General features: G+C 37.3%; 1 pseudogene; it reads right to left on the bottom strand.

Annotated features, from left to right (window-relative positions):
• Nucleotides 1-377: 377 nt before the first annotated feature.
• On the bottom strand, nucleotides 378-12,143 carry LOC143850553 (receptor-like cytosolic serine/threonine-protein kinase RBK1; annotated as a pseudogene).
• Between the last annotated feature and the right edge of the window lie 651 nt (nucleotides 12,144-12,794).

Here is a 12,794-nt window from a genome sequence, read left to right as displayed (position 1 = left end):
CTTTCCTCATATATATATATATATATTCGATAGGTAAGCTGTGATAGAACCTGAGACCTCAAGGTCGAGGAACAAATTAAGCCTCAACCATTGAGCTACAGGCCCAACCCCAAAAATCATCGAATATTAACACATTATATCTAAATTATTTTAATAATTCCGAAGATTATCTTAGGTTGTGTCCGAAAGGGTGCATTAATTTCTCTTTTTTATGGTTTTTAGTATTATTTACATTTATTTGAGTTTTTTTTTCAACCCAGGATTTATCACATGGTTTTAGAGCCTTTTCAATTGCATATAAGTTAATATATTTTATATGTTACAAATTAAAACCTATATTACAATTTAACAAATACTTATATAGACATGCCAATGATTCAATTGCAAGAATCAACAGCCCGACGCCCTGTTATAAGCTCCAGTAGCAAAACCCCAAACGCAAACACGTCGGTTTTTTCGTCGACTATACCGTGCATGAAATATTCTGGTGCTAAATATCTGAAACAAAAAATATATAAATCTATACGTATAATTTTTTTCCTAACTAAGTATACAGAAGAATAATCATCACCGTCCATCTACGATCGGTCCACAGAGAAGGGTGGGGTCCACCAAATGACAGAGTGAAGTTGTTTCTTACCCAAATGTTCCTTCAATGGGGAAAACTATGTGGTGGGTCCATTTCTCAGGAAGCCATTTTGCTAATCCAAAATCAGAAATCTACAAGGTGAAAGGAGAAAATGATCTTCCAAAAGAACATTTACATTTGGAAAAGTAAACAAAGAATTTGTAAAGACAGGGAAGTGATAGTATGAGATGCACTTATGTGAGAGCTCCCATGAGATGCAGCAATTGGACCCACACACATTATTTCAGCACATTCTGAACCATTGATCTTGTGGGCCCACTTCATATCCCAAGACTCAATCTGATCAAATAATCCTGAAAATTCAATTGGAGGACTTGCACACTGAATTTCAATGGTTGTTCCATGGTGGGGCCCACCAGATGAACGGTCCAAATCTTTGATGATATCAAATGGATGGTTCGGTATGATTATCAGTATTCAAGACCAATATCAAGTGTCGGATTCGGTAAACCTCAAAAAGAAATATACATGGATTTGTCAAAACCTTTTAATCAATTCTTAAATTTTATTTTTTTACATAATAAAATGGCTATGACTAGTAATAGTAAGAAAATTTAGTAAGTTAAAATAAATATAATATTTTACTTCTATAAAAAGGACTTGGTATTATTATGGGAAAAAAAGGATTTGTCCTGCCCTAAATGGTGTAGGGATACCTTATATCATAAAAAAAACACTCAAAACACGTGATAGTTGTAAAGTTTTGGTAGAATCATTAAAAAACAGATAAAATTTGTCTAGAAGTGTAATTAAAATTTTTAATAAATTAAAAAAATTATGATATTTTACTTCCATAAAAAAAGACTTACTTTTATTATGAATAAATTAAACTCAAAACATGTGATAATTGCAAAGCTTTGGGAGTAGTATTTAGAAGAAAAAAAAGATAAACAATATCTATAAGTATTGCAAAGAATCATGTAATATTGGAATCGAACACGGATACTCCGTCCATTCAAAAGAATATATGTAATATGTGTTGGAAAATATATAGTGGAGATGGTGGGAAATAGAACCAGAAAGGAGATGCTTCAAGGTGCGATGTCGCTTTCCTTAAGACGATATTCGCCCCCACTAGTAAGTGAGAAAGGGGTACACGAATTTGCCTCTAAGATACAATAAAGCCCGGTGTAATCTACACCAAAATGGTTGTTGACACTTTGCACTAAGCGGAAACAAACCCAAGAACCACATTTGGAAGGAACAAGTATTTGAGATACAAGTTACTGTTTCTACAGAAAACAGTATACATGAATCAAACCTAAGAACCACCTTTGGAAGGAAGTTTTCTTTTTGAAGAAAGTATACAGTGGTTTGAAAGGCTTTCAAGAGAGTAATTTGCTTCAGAAATTTGTTTCCAGTTTCTGGCACCCTTTCTGTTTGATTTGCACCCTTACAGAGCACCTAGTATACAGTGGTTTGAAAGGCTTTTAACAGATTAATTTGCTTCTGAAATTTAGTTCCAATTTCCGGCACCCTTTCTGTCTGATTTGCACCCTTACAGAGCACCTAGTATACAGTGGTTTGAAAGGCTTTTAAGAGAGTAATTTGCAGTAATTTGCTTCGGAAATTTGGTTTTTGGCACCCTTTCTGTTTGATTTGCACCCTTACAGAGCACCTAGTATACAGTGGTTTGAAGGCTTTCAAGAGAGTAATTTGCAGTAATTTGCTTCTGAAATTTGGTTTCTGGCACCCTTTATGTTTGATTTGCACCCTTACAGAGCACCTATTTAGAGCGGGTTCGATTCTGGCCGTTAGATCGTGCTCATCCGCGATTCTACGGTCCAGATCGATCCTGTCCCTTTATAGAGCACCTATTCAGAGCGGGTTCGATTCTGGTTGTTAGATCGTGCCCATCCGTGACTCTACAGTCCAGATCGATCCTGGAGTGACTGTTGGTTTGTGTAAAACCTCCCTCCAACCCCATAGCAGCTAGATTGATCATCCACGGTGTGGGTAGCACCTTTTAGGCTCATGATTGTTGGGAAGATGGGACACAATCCAACGGCGGGTTCGATTCTGGTCGTTAGATCGCGCCCATCCGTGACTCTAAGGTCCAGATCGATCCTGGAGTGACTGTTGGTTTATGTAAAACCTCCAACCCCATAACCTCTAGATCGATCATCCACGGTGTGGGTCGCACCCTTTGGGCTCATGATTGTTGGGAAGATGGGACGCAATCCAAGTGTCATCATCTCACCCAATCACCACTAGCCGTTACACAGGACCTGACGATTCGGATCGCACTCGCCCAAGCTTGCTCCTTGCAATGCGTTGTGCAAAGTGCGCCACTATAGAGCCCTACAGCCCATTGCCCACGCCAAGCGTGTGCATTGAACCGATCCGTAGGTCCGTCCAATGGCTAAAACCCATTGTGGATTAAAGCAATAGAGAGAAGTGGGAAAAGCTATATAAATCTCTCTCCAACGTTTTTGCCTAACGGATGTGGGACTATCTTTCTAAAGCTACTTTACTCTCTTTTTTAAAAGCAATCGCTTTTACAAAACAAAGGCGCTTTTCTTTGTAAAACAGTTTCAAGAACTATTTTATTTTAAAAATACACTAACAATATGGAGTGTTATTATTAAAACAAGGGAGTGCATATATCATTTTGAAACGAAATATTGTTAAAAAAGCTCTACGGATGAAATAATACCTGAGGTTCATAATTTTTCGTAAGTAATATGTTAGAGGCCTTCATATCTCTTTGAATTATACGTCTGTGGCAGCCCTCCTGAAGATATAGCAGCCCTTCTGCCACTCCTAAGGCCACTTTAAACCGGACACCCCATTCAAGACGCCCTTTTGAACTTGAAAAACTAAAATTCAATTTCATTTCTAAGAGATATAGAGATAGAATAATGACTCAATGCAATGCATCATATTATGGTGCAATGCCCAAGTCAGCAATCTAATCATCAATTTGGGCCATACATCTAGTGGGCCTCAACTTGAATTGTCCGCCGCTGAAAGATCATCCTGATCGGATGATCAAAACCATTCGATCGATGGAGTTTTCTGCCATTGAATATCAAAGAGTTTTGATGGTCTCTGTTAACCAATTTTGCTCTGGTAATATTTTATTGAAGGTCTACAGAAAGAAGATAGCAAATCTCTCCAAGGATAAAATAAACCTCAGCGCGCTTGATATCCCCGTGATGAACATCTCTAGCATGTAGTGTACATATAGATAACTATTTGATGATAGATTTATATTTATAAGTATTTAATAGTTATATATATATATATATATATATATATATATATATATATATATATATTAGCATTATACGCCATCAGAAGCTAAGTCCAGGTTTCAGACTTCATGTTACATAATTTTTCATTAAATAGAACTTTCTAAAGTTAGCATCATTTTAATTACAGTATTTTACTGTAGTTAAATTCTAGGTGAATCAGTGCACTTATACTATTAACAGGTAAAAACCAACAATTTTTTTTTTTTTTTTTTTTAAATCTATGAACATTCCAGATCTGGTCTAAGGATTTAGAACATAATTAAATAAATTTTCAATAGTAACTTAAATTACCGAATAATTAAAAATAGTTGTAGTTTCATCTTTCAAGAAATTTAATTTTATTCAGTAGTAAATAGCTATGGAGAAATTTACATTTATAAGGTTTTAAATAACCTGCGCCTCTTTTATGTATAGAGTATAGATACACTAAAACTTGGTGTATACACACAACATGCCTATTCATTCAATTCTCACTTCCCATATAGGGGTCCACCTCTCAAATGAAACCAGAGGGATCCTAACATCCAATCAATGGGAATTTTAGGAGACCCAAGAAAGCTATTGATTGGAGATTTAAGAAGATTTTTGAATCAGGCCATGATAGGCCAGATTGTTGCTAGGATGGTTTATATACCAAGCTTCAATGTATACTCTGCACATAGCATCAATAAACCTTAGTTTTTTTTTTTACAAAAAAGGGATCTACACAAGAATTACCATGGAGAATAGAAGCTAGACTTCCATGTGGGGAGAACTGGAGAACTGATTACAATCCTCCTTCCACACCAAAACCAAGTAAACGAGCTGCATTTGGATGATTTATGTGAGCAATTATTCCAAGCTCAGACAAAAGTCTCCAACTCTCTCCTCCTCCTCCTTGTCTCTCTTTGTTAGCCTCTTCACTGCCACAAGTTGCCCATTTGGCAGACACCCTTTCCAATCAACATTTCTGCAAGTTTAGGAGAAAGAACAAATTACTGAAATATTACTTCAATTGAGAGAGAGAGAGAGAGAGAGAGAGAGAGAGAGAGAGAGAGAGAGAGAGAGAGAGAGAGAGAGAGAGAGATTGAGAGAATAGTATAAAATCATAGTTTTTATTCAATTTAGAACATAAGATTAAGGGCTTCTTGGGCCTCCTTGTGTACTAGCAAAATTGGTTTTTATTTGCAAATAAGATTATTTTAACTTAATCTTATTTGTGAATTGGGGGACATTAAGACCTCTTTTGAAGCCATTAACTATATTATTTCTATAACTATTATAATGATTATTTTCAAGTAATTATATTTAATTTTAGAATCATTTGCATGTAAGATTATACGCAAATAAATGGCTACTGTTTTGTTGTAGATTCTGCTTTGTTCATCGTTTTGTTTTGGCCAGTGGAACCGAACGTTTGGCCATTTTGCCGTTTCGGAAAAGACGCTGCGACGACAGGAAATAATAATAGTTAAAAAAATTTAAAAAATTTTAAAATTGCTAAAATATAAGAAACAATTTTATGAACTAAATATTTAAAAACACTTTTTATTACCTAAAATATTAGACTAATCACAATACATAAAAACGGCTAAAACAAAAGGGCAAAATTGTAAAAATGGAAGCTGATCCACTAGAAGGCATTTCTGTATTTTTTTATATTTTTCAAACAGTATGTGTTTCGTCACCATAATTTGGACGAAATGGAACTAACCAGGGTGTTTCGGATGAAACGGGCTAAAATGGAATGGAATGCCGAATGAAACGGAATAGAACACAAATCTTTTCCCTTTTTTCGGTATTAAGCGAAACAAAATATATAACTCACACTACTGCCATTCCGCTCAATTCCAATGTTTGGTTCAAAAATAATAGAATCAAGGGGTAAAACTGACAGGAGGGCAAAGTTAATGAAGAAGAAAGTGAGAATCTGTTTTCCGCGGCAAGAGGTGGTATTCTAATTCTGCCCTGGTCAAAATGAATGGGGGACTCAGAATCGGATGCCAATTTTGATTCATGATTTCAGCCATCCAAACTTAACCTTAGCGCCTTTGGATGGCCAGAATCAGGAATCGGAATTGACATCATACAATTCCTAGTTTGATTCTCCTTGAAATAAAAAATCCATTTTGACCAAGACAGAATCAGAATACCACCGCTTGGGGTGGGAAATAGATTCAAGCAATTTTCCGCCCTCTAATTCCCTGTGGTGTTAATTCCGCCCTCTGATTCCACTCTTTTTTTCTTAATCTAATACAAGAATCGGCAGAATTGGAATTAGATCCCAATTCCATCTCCTGATTCCGGGCAACCCAAAGGCACCCTAGAAGTTTAAAATAAAGAGCATGTGAACAAAAGTGTAGCTGTAATACTAGCTCCACTTTAATCTCTATTACCTTTTTGGTTTTTCCTTTTAAATGAGGAAATGATGCATGCCAAATAGCATTCTTCTTTAAATTTTTAGCTTCTTTTAATAAGCAGCTAAATGCTATCATAATGGTAAAAAAGCAAATAACACCCATTCAGAAAAGTAATTAAAAAGTGAAAAATATTATTATAAAAAGAGTGCATATATCATTAACCTTAAATAATTATTAGGCATTTGCTAGGCAATTTCACGGAAAGCCATTTCACGGCTGACTTTTGCATGAGAGAACAGCCACACGGGCTCACTTTTCATCAGATTTTGTCTTATTCATTTAATTTTGCTGATGTAGCTGTTCTCTCATGCAAAAGTCAGTAACTAAAAGGCCTGGCAAACCCCTAATTATGAATAAAACTTTTAGTACTCCATAAGAGTACATCTAAACCCAAGAGATGGGTCCCACCACATCCCCGAATGGGAAGGCATGAAGAAAATTTTCAGAATTCCACGTAGTTCTCATAAAATCCTCCGGTTCTTGTCGAAAATGACAAAAGAAAGTTGTGTTTCTCTGACCTAAGGGTGCAACTCGGGTCGGTTGGGTTGGGTTGGGTTGAGCCCAACTTGACCCGACCTGAAGAATTCTTTTTCCAACCTGAACCTGACCCAACCCATCCCGAATATTTAAGCTTAGAAAGAAAAAAAATTCATAAAAATTGTCGGGTTGCCCAAACCCTCAACCCGGGCCAGAGAGCTCAACCCAACCCGACTTCTTTTCCGGTTGACCCGGACCCGAGTTGTACCCCTACCTGACTACCGTTGATCACAAGATCCATGGTGTTCGAACAGTGGGTATAAAGTAACTGCATAATCCCATCTTCAAACTTCTTGCAGTCCGCAATTCATGGCGTTTGAGCCGCTAACTTTGACTTCAGTCAAATTAGTTTACCAGAAGCTACCGTACGTGAACACGATTTGCTGGAAGGGCCCACTATTGTCGGCCCACTACAGTAAATATTATCTTCTCCAAAAATTACCCTAGAACTTCATTGAAATAACGAAAAACCTGAGGAATGTAGAGCCGTTGATGTTAACAGTAATATTAAAAAGGGCAGTGATAAATTCACCCCTTCTAGGATGAATTCGTCCCATATTCTTCAAATTGGATTGTACATCCCACATCATAGGATGATCCAAACCGCCCATTTGATGGGCCACAATGTAAATAGATTGTACCCCAAAAATCATTTCCATTGGATGATCCCAACTATCCGATCTATAGAAGTTTCCATAATGTGATTCCCTCTTTAGATCCGATGGTTAGAATCATTCTATGGAAATGATTTTTAGGGCACAACCTATTTATGTTGTGGGCCATCAAATTGGATCATCCTGTGGTGTGGGCTGTACAATCTATTTTGAAAAATACCGGATGAATTCATCCTAGAAGGGGGTGAATTGATCACTGCCCAAAACATATTTATTAGACAATCCTAACAATCCAATTAACGAATATAGGTCAGCATTGGCTTGTTTTTCCTTTCTAAATGCCTATTGAAAAGTCATTTACATGGCCCATCTACTTTAATCTTCTTCCGAAATGACCCCAAAAAAGTTTGAGGAACAAAGAGCCGTAAATTGGACTGGGTTTGAAGTGTTCAACCCTAAAACAACCTAAACTAAGCCTTAGGTCGAGGAGGGTCAACCCTAACCCAAACCGCCTTTAAATCTCTCAATCCCCTAACCCGTCTAACGTGATATTCCAAATCAAGGCTCTGTTCATCTAAGATTATGATGACTGATTGTGAGTCTAAAGCCAATTATTGGAAATTTGAGTCCAATATTTGGTTTTTGATTTACAATCGGTTGTTGTAATCTTAAACAAACAGGGCACAAGGAGACGTGTTCGGGCAGGTAGGGTTACCTAAGGCTCAACCCTAGCCGGACCTGAAATTAAATCGGGTGGACCTTTCCCAACCCTAACACAACACAATCCGGGGAAATGCAAATCCAACCTGAGCCAAAATCAGGTTAAATCCGTTGAGTTCGAGTTGAGCCCTGCCGAAGTTGCACCCATTATGTTATAGTAATACAACAAACTCGCCGAGTAGACAATCCTAACCATCCAATTAATGTGATTTTTGTATCATGGCACATCCATATTAGGGACCACCATATGTGATCACTCGATCATACAACTAAGTTTGAACTAAGTTTCTGAATAAATGATGGCCACTTAAACCATAAAGTTTATTAGCTATTAATCTAAGACTGCCTCTTTAGTCTTTACTATTTTAGCTTACGTTTGTGTCCTTAATCCATCTCTCCTTATGATTAGCGTTTGAGTTGGAAGGTTTAGATAATTTCCAATAATTTAACGGCATTATAGTAACTTCACACTAAAAGAAGAGCCCTAACCCTCCCCCAATTTTTGTACCTCCGCCCCCTAAACTGTTTGAATTTTTTTTTGGAAAGAAGGGAAAACGAAGGAAAGAACAAAGAGAACAAAAGCAAAGAAAGCTACAAAATTTCACTTACCAGAGCTGAAATTATCAGTAGCTGTTGAAGAATTGATGGTTACTGTTGGTGATGAGAGAACAGAAATGTGTTGCTTCAAGGCGTGATATCACTTTCCTTAAGACAAGATTCGCCCCCACCAGTAGTGTGCAAAGGGGATCCGTGAATTGCCTCCAAGATACAATGAAGCCTAGTAGGGAAGCCCTACTAATGTTTGATGACGCCTCGCACTAGCGGAATCAAACCCAACATGCCCTTCAGAAATTTCAAGCCTTAGAGAAATTTCCAGATACTGTTTCTGCAGAAGAACAATATCTAGAACAGTAAACAAAAGAAAAAACAGTATGTAGAAATACTTGAGGATTTTGAAAGAATGTAGAAGAGTGTTTAAAGTTTGTCAGAATTGCACAAGGGAATTGCCAATTCGTTTCTGTACTCAAATGATAGAAATCTGCTCTTTTTATAGAGTCTCTGGTGTCTTTTCAGCGTAAAGAACACCTCTACAGGGCACCTTTCCAGAATGTTTGAAATCTGACCGTTAGATCGCACCCATTTATTATTGAACGGTTGTGATCGATCCTAGAAGAGACTGTTGGGTTGTGCAAAACCTTCCTCCAACCCCGTAACTGTTAGATCAACCATCTACGGTGCAGGACGCATCCTCTGGGCTCTTGACCGTTGGGGAAAGGACACAACCCATTGGATCACATCTGCTGACCGTTGGTGTACTAGGCCGACCGTTAGGCCCAACCCAACCGAACCATTCGGCCCACCCATCCGACCGATCCACCTTTATCTTGATCCAACGGTCCAGATCAAATCTGAAAAAATTAAAGGCTCCAATCGCTCCTCGCGACGCTGCGTACGTGCGCCTAAAAAAGCGCCACTATGCGCCCTATTGCCCACGCCGCGCGTGTGCGAAAGGTGCGTTGCACCATCCCACGGGTCCACTCATGGGTTCAACCCAATGTGCAACCAAACAAGTAGTGGAGAAGGGTAAGGCTTTATAAGCCCTTCTCTTTCCTTTTCCTCATTCGGTATGGGACTATCTTTTCAACTACACTTCTACATCCTTTTGTAAAAAGCAAATCTTTCCATGAAAATATTTTCTTTTTCCCAAACGCTTTCAATAAAAACATTTTCCAAAAACACTAAAACATGCAAAATACATGATTTTGAAAGTCCAAAATCACTAACAGTAGCAACAACAAGCTCCTCATAATCAAAACTCCTCCAAGACGGCTTAGTAATATGTAAATCCTCACCAAACTCACTTCCTTCCAATTTTCTGTTTAAATTCCTCCTCGTTCTCATAGATTTCTTCTTAATAACACTAATCAGATTCTTCCATTGCAAACCATGTCCCTCCAAATTCAAAGATTCGTTGACAACTGATGATTTATCGCCCGGAGAATTGCTTCTGTTACTGCTACTGTTATAAGGATCAACACCCAAAATTGGTATTTCTAAAACGCTTCGTGGCGAGATATCATCTGAAATTGAAATATTTTTTATTCTGTTTCTGGGTTTTTCTGGGTTTCTCCTGTTTCTGCATAAATGATTCAGTTTTAGTCACTTCAAAGATAGAAACCCATCAAATAGAATCGATTATTTTTGCATCAAAATAAGCTTACCTTGTTCAAAAGTCATTGGATTGTTCTGGGTTTTTTAGATTAATCAAATTTGAATCTATTTTCTACCAATCTCTGCCACTCCCCTGTTTCTGCATAATCCACAAAAAAAGAAAAAGAATAAGAAAGAGATAAAGAAATTAAAGGAGGATTGAGAGATGAAGGGAGAAGAAAGGAAAGAAGCTTAATTGAAGGTTGAAGGAATATGTATTTCTTAAACCCGGTTATTCCAAGAAGAGCGCAAGCAAAAACTAGCAATTGAATGAATCTAATGCTATTTATAAACTTTCAAAAGCGAATAGAATGTCTAATTATATCGGCACTACAATGTTTTGTTAATTGCACAAACTCAACTTGTATTTTCTTTATTAAGTGTCTTCGAGACCTTTCTGGGATTTGTAATATCCTTTGACAGCAGTAAATAATAGAATACAAAAGAGTCCGTGCAATTATCAAAACGTGGGAGTACCAATATCAGTAGCCAATAAAAATGCTTTTTTTGTAGTGTGTAGGCATGAAGTCTAGTATTTTTCAAAAAGTACAAGGCTCACTTCATAGGATGATCCAAACCAAACCATTCATTTCATCATTTGTTGGGCCACAACATAAATACGTTGTACCTAGGGAATCATCTCTATGATCCTAACCATCCGATCTGTAGAGGGAGATCCTAACGGGAGATTAATATGGCCCTATAAAATCTCATACCTATACTGTCTAATAGATTATACATAAATCCTCTGTGTATGTACTTCTGAATTATTTGAAAAATGTATAATCCGCTTTTGGTTTAAATCAAACGGAGATTGGTGTGATCCATTAACCTTGACCATCGAAATCTGTCATCTGATAAGCAAAATCAGTTAGATGAGAAGGTTATGACTTAATACAACTTTTTTTCCCCTGAAATTGGGTGTAACATATATAATAAATAATAAATACGGGCTACCCTAGTGACTGGTCCCATGTGAGGAACGAACAATGTAATGGAAGAACTTTATTCACAGTATATATTGTGTATACATGATACAAATATTTATAGATAACACAAAGATCTAATCCCTTGATTGGGGGATTTCACAGAAGAAGAATGGAAGCCTATAGATGTAATCATCTAAACCTATACAAGGTATGTGTGGAATAGCAATAAGCTATACAAAGTATGTGTGAAAGTAGCATGCCATACTAGGCATGTGGGAGCTGCTATTGTCGTTAATGCCCTTCCGGAAACTCAAGATGCTTTTGAATGCATATGAAGTTTGGAAACAAGAAAACGCATACGAGGGGATGAATGAGACTTGGTAAATAAATCAGCAATCTGATGTTCGGATGGTATAAACGGTAAGGAAATCATCTTCCATAACATATGATCACGAATAAAATGACAGTCAACTTCAATATGTTTGGTGCGTTCATGGAAGATATCATTGTGAGCGATCTGAATAGCACTTTTGTTATCACATAAGAGGGGAGTCAGATCAGAAAGAGAGACACACATGTCAGAGGCGGCCTCTCGGTAAGATTGGGGCTCATGAAGAGACAAAATAGTAGATAAAAAACAATGATAATCCTTAAGTTTGGCTGGAGGACGGTGTTCACGTTGCGGGTAGTGATGCATATGAACAACATGTGGTGGCTCACTTGTAGAGGTAGCATCGCTGGTGTCAGGCATAAATTGGTCAATAGCAGGATCAGTACCTGTAACTCTGTCCATATGTTGTCCTGACTAATGCAACAACTATGTCCATGTCTCATCCTTATCTTATATGCAAACTCTACATAGGGAAATGATATCAACACCCCAATGTTTATATAAGATGCAGGAAGCACATTGCCGTTTAGCATTTAAAGGCCTTGTAAATTGTAAGTGCTTCTTGACAACGGTAATATTCTTCGCATCTTATAAAAGCGTTGTAGTGTTGATATCATTTCCCTAAACATAAATATGTGTAAGAGGAATGCTCTTATGTAATCCTTCGCACATAACTTTTGTTGGAAGTTATCAGTTGAAACAATTTGGTAAGAATTGCACAGATATTTCTTAAGCTTTTTTGGGAAAATAAAATGTTCAACCACTTATCTCCCTTGAAAAACAAATTTCTCTTTGGTTATTAAATTTACATTAACAAAAATCTTTGCAATCTCACCATTTATATCATTTTCTTTGTAATCTCTCCCTTCATCTCATTTGGTTTTCCATTCTCGCCCCTTGATGCACGGTTAGTACCGCTAGAATGTAATAAATGGGATTTGCTAGGGAAGATTGTAAGAGGCATTTCATGGACCTGCTGTTGCATGTGACACCATCCTAACCAGCACTTTTTCCAACAGACCTTGTCCTTATTCATTTAATTTAGCTAAGGTGGCTGCTATGCAACAGTGGGTCTGCAAAATTCCTT

Source organism: Tasmannia lanceolata, unplaced genomic scaffold (assembly GCF_043159265.1).
Source record: "Tasmannia lanceolata isolate RefF3 unplaced genomic scaffold, GAP_Taslan_0.1 ptg000018l, whole genome shotgun sequence".
NCBI lineage: Eukaryota > Viridiplantae > Streptophyta > Magnoliopsida > Canellales > Winteraceae > Tasmannia > Tasmannia lanceolata.
The sequence above is the reverse complement of the archived record's forward strand: the minus strand, read 5'-3'. Positions and strand labels throughout refer to the sequence as shown.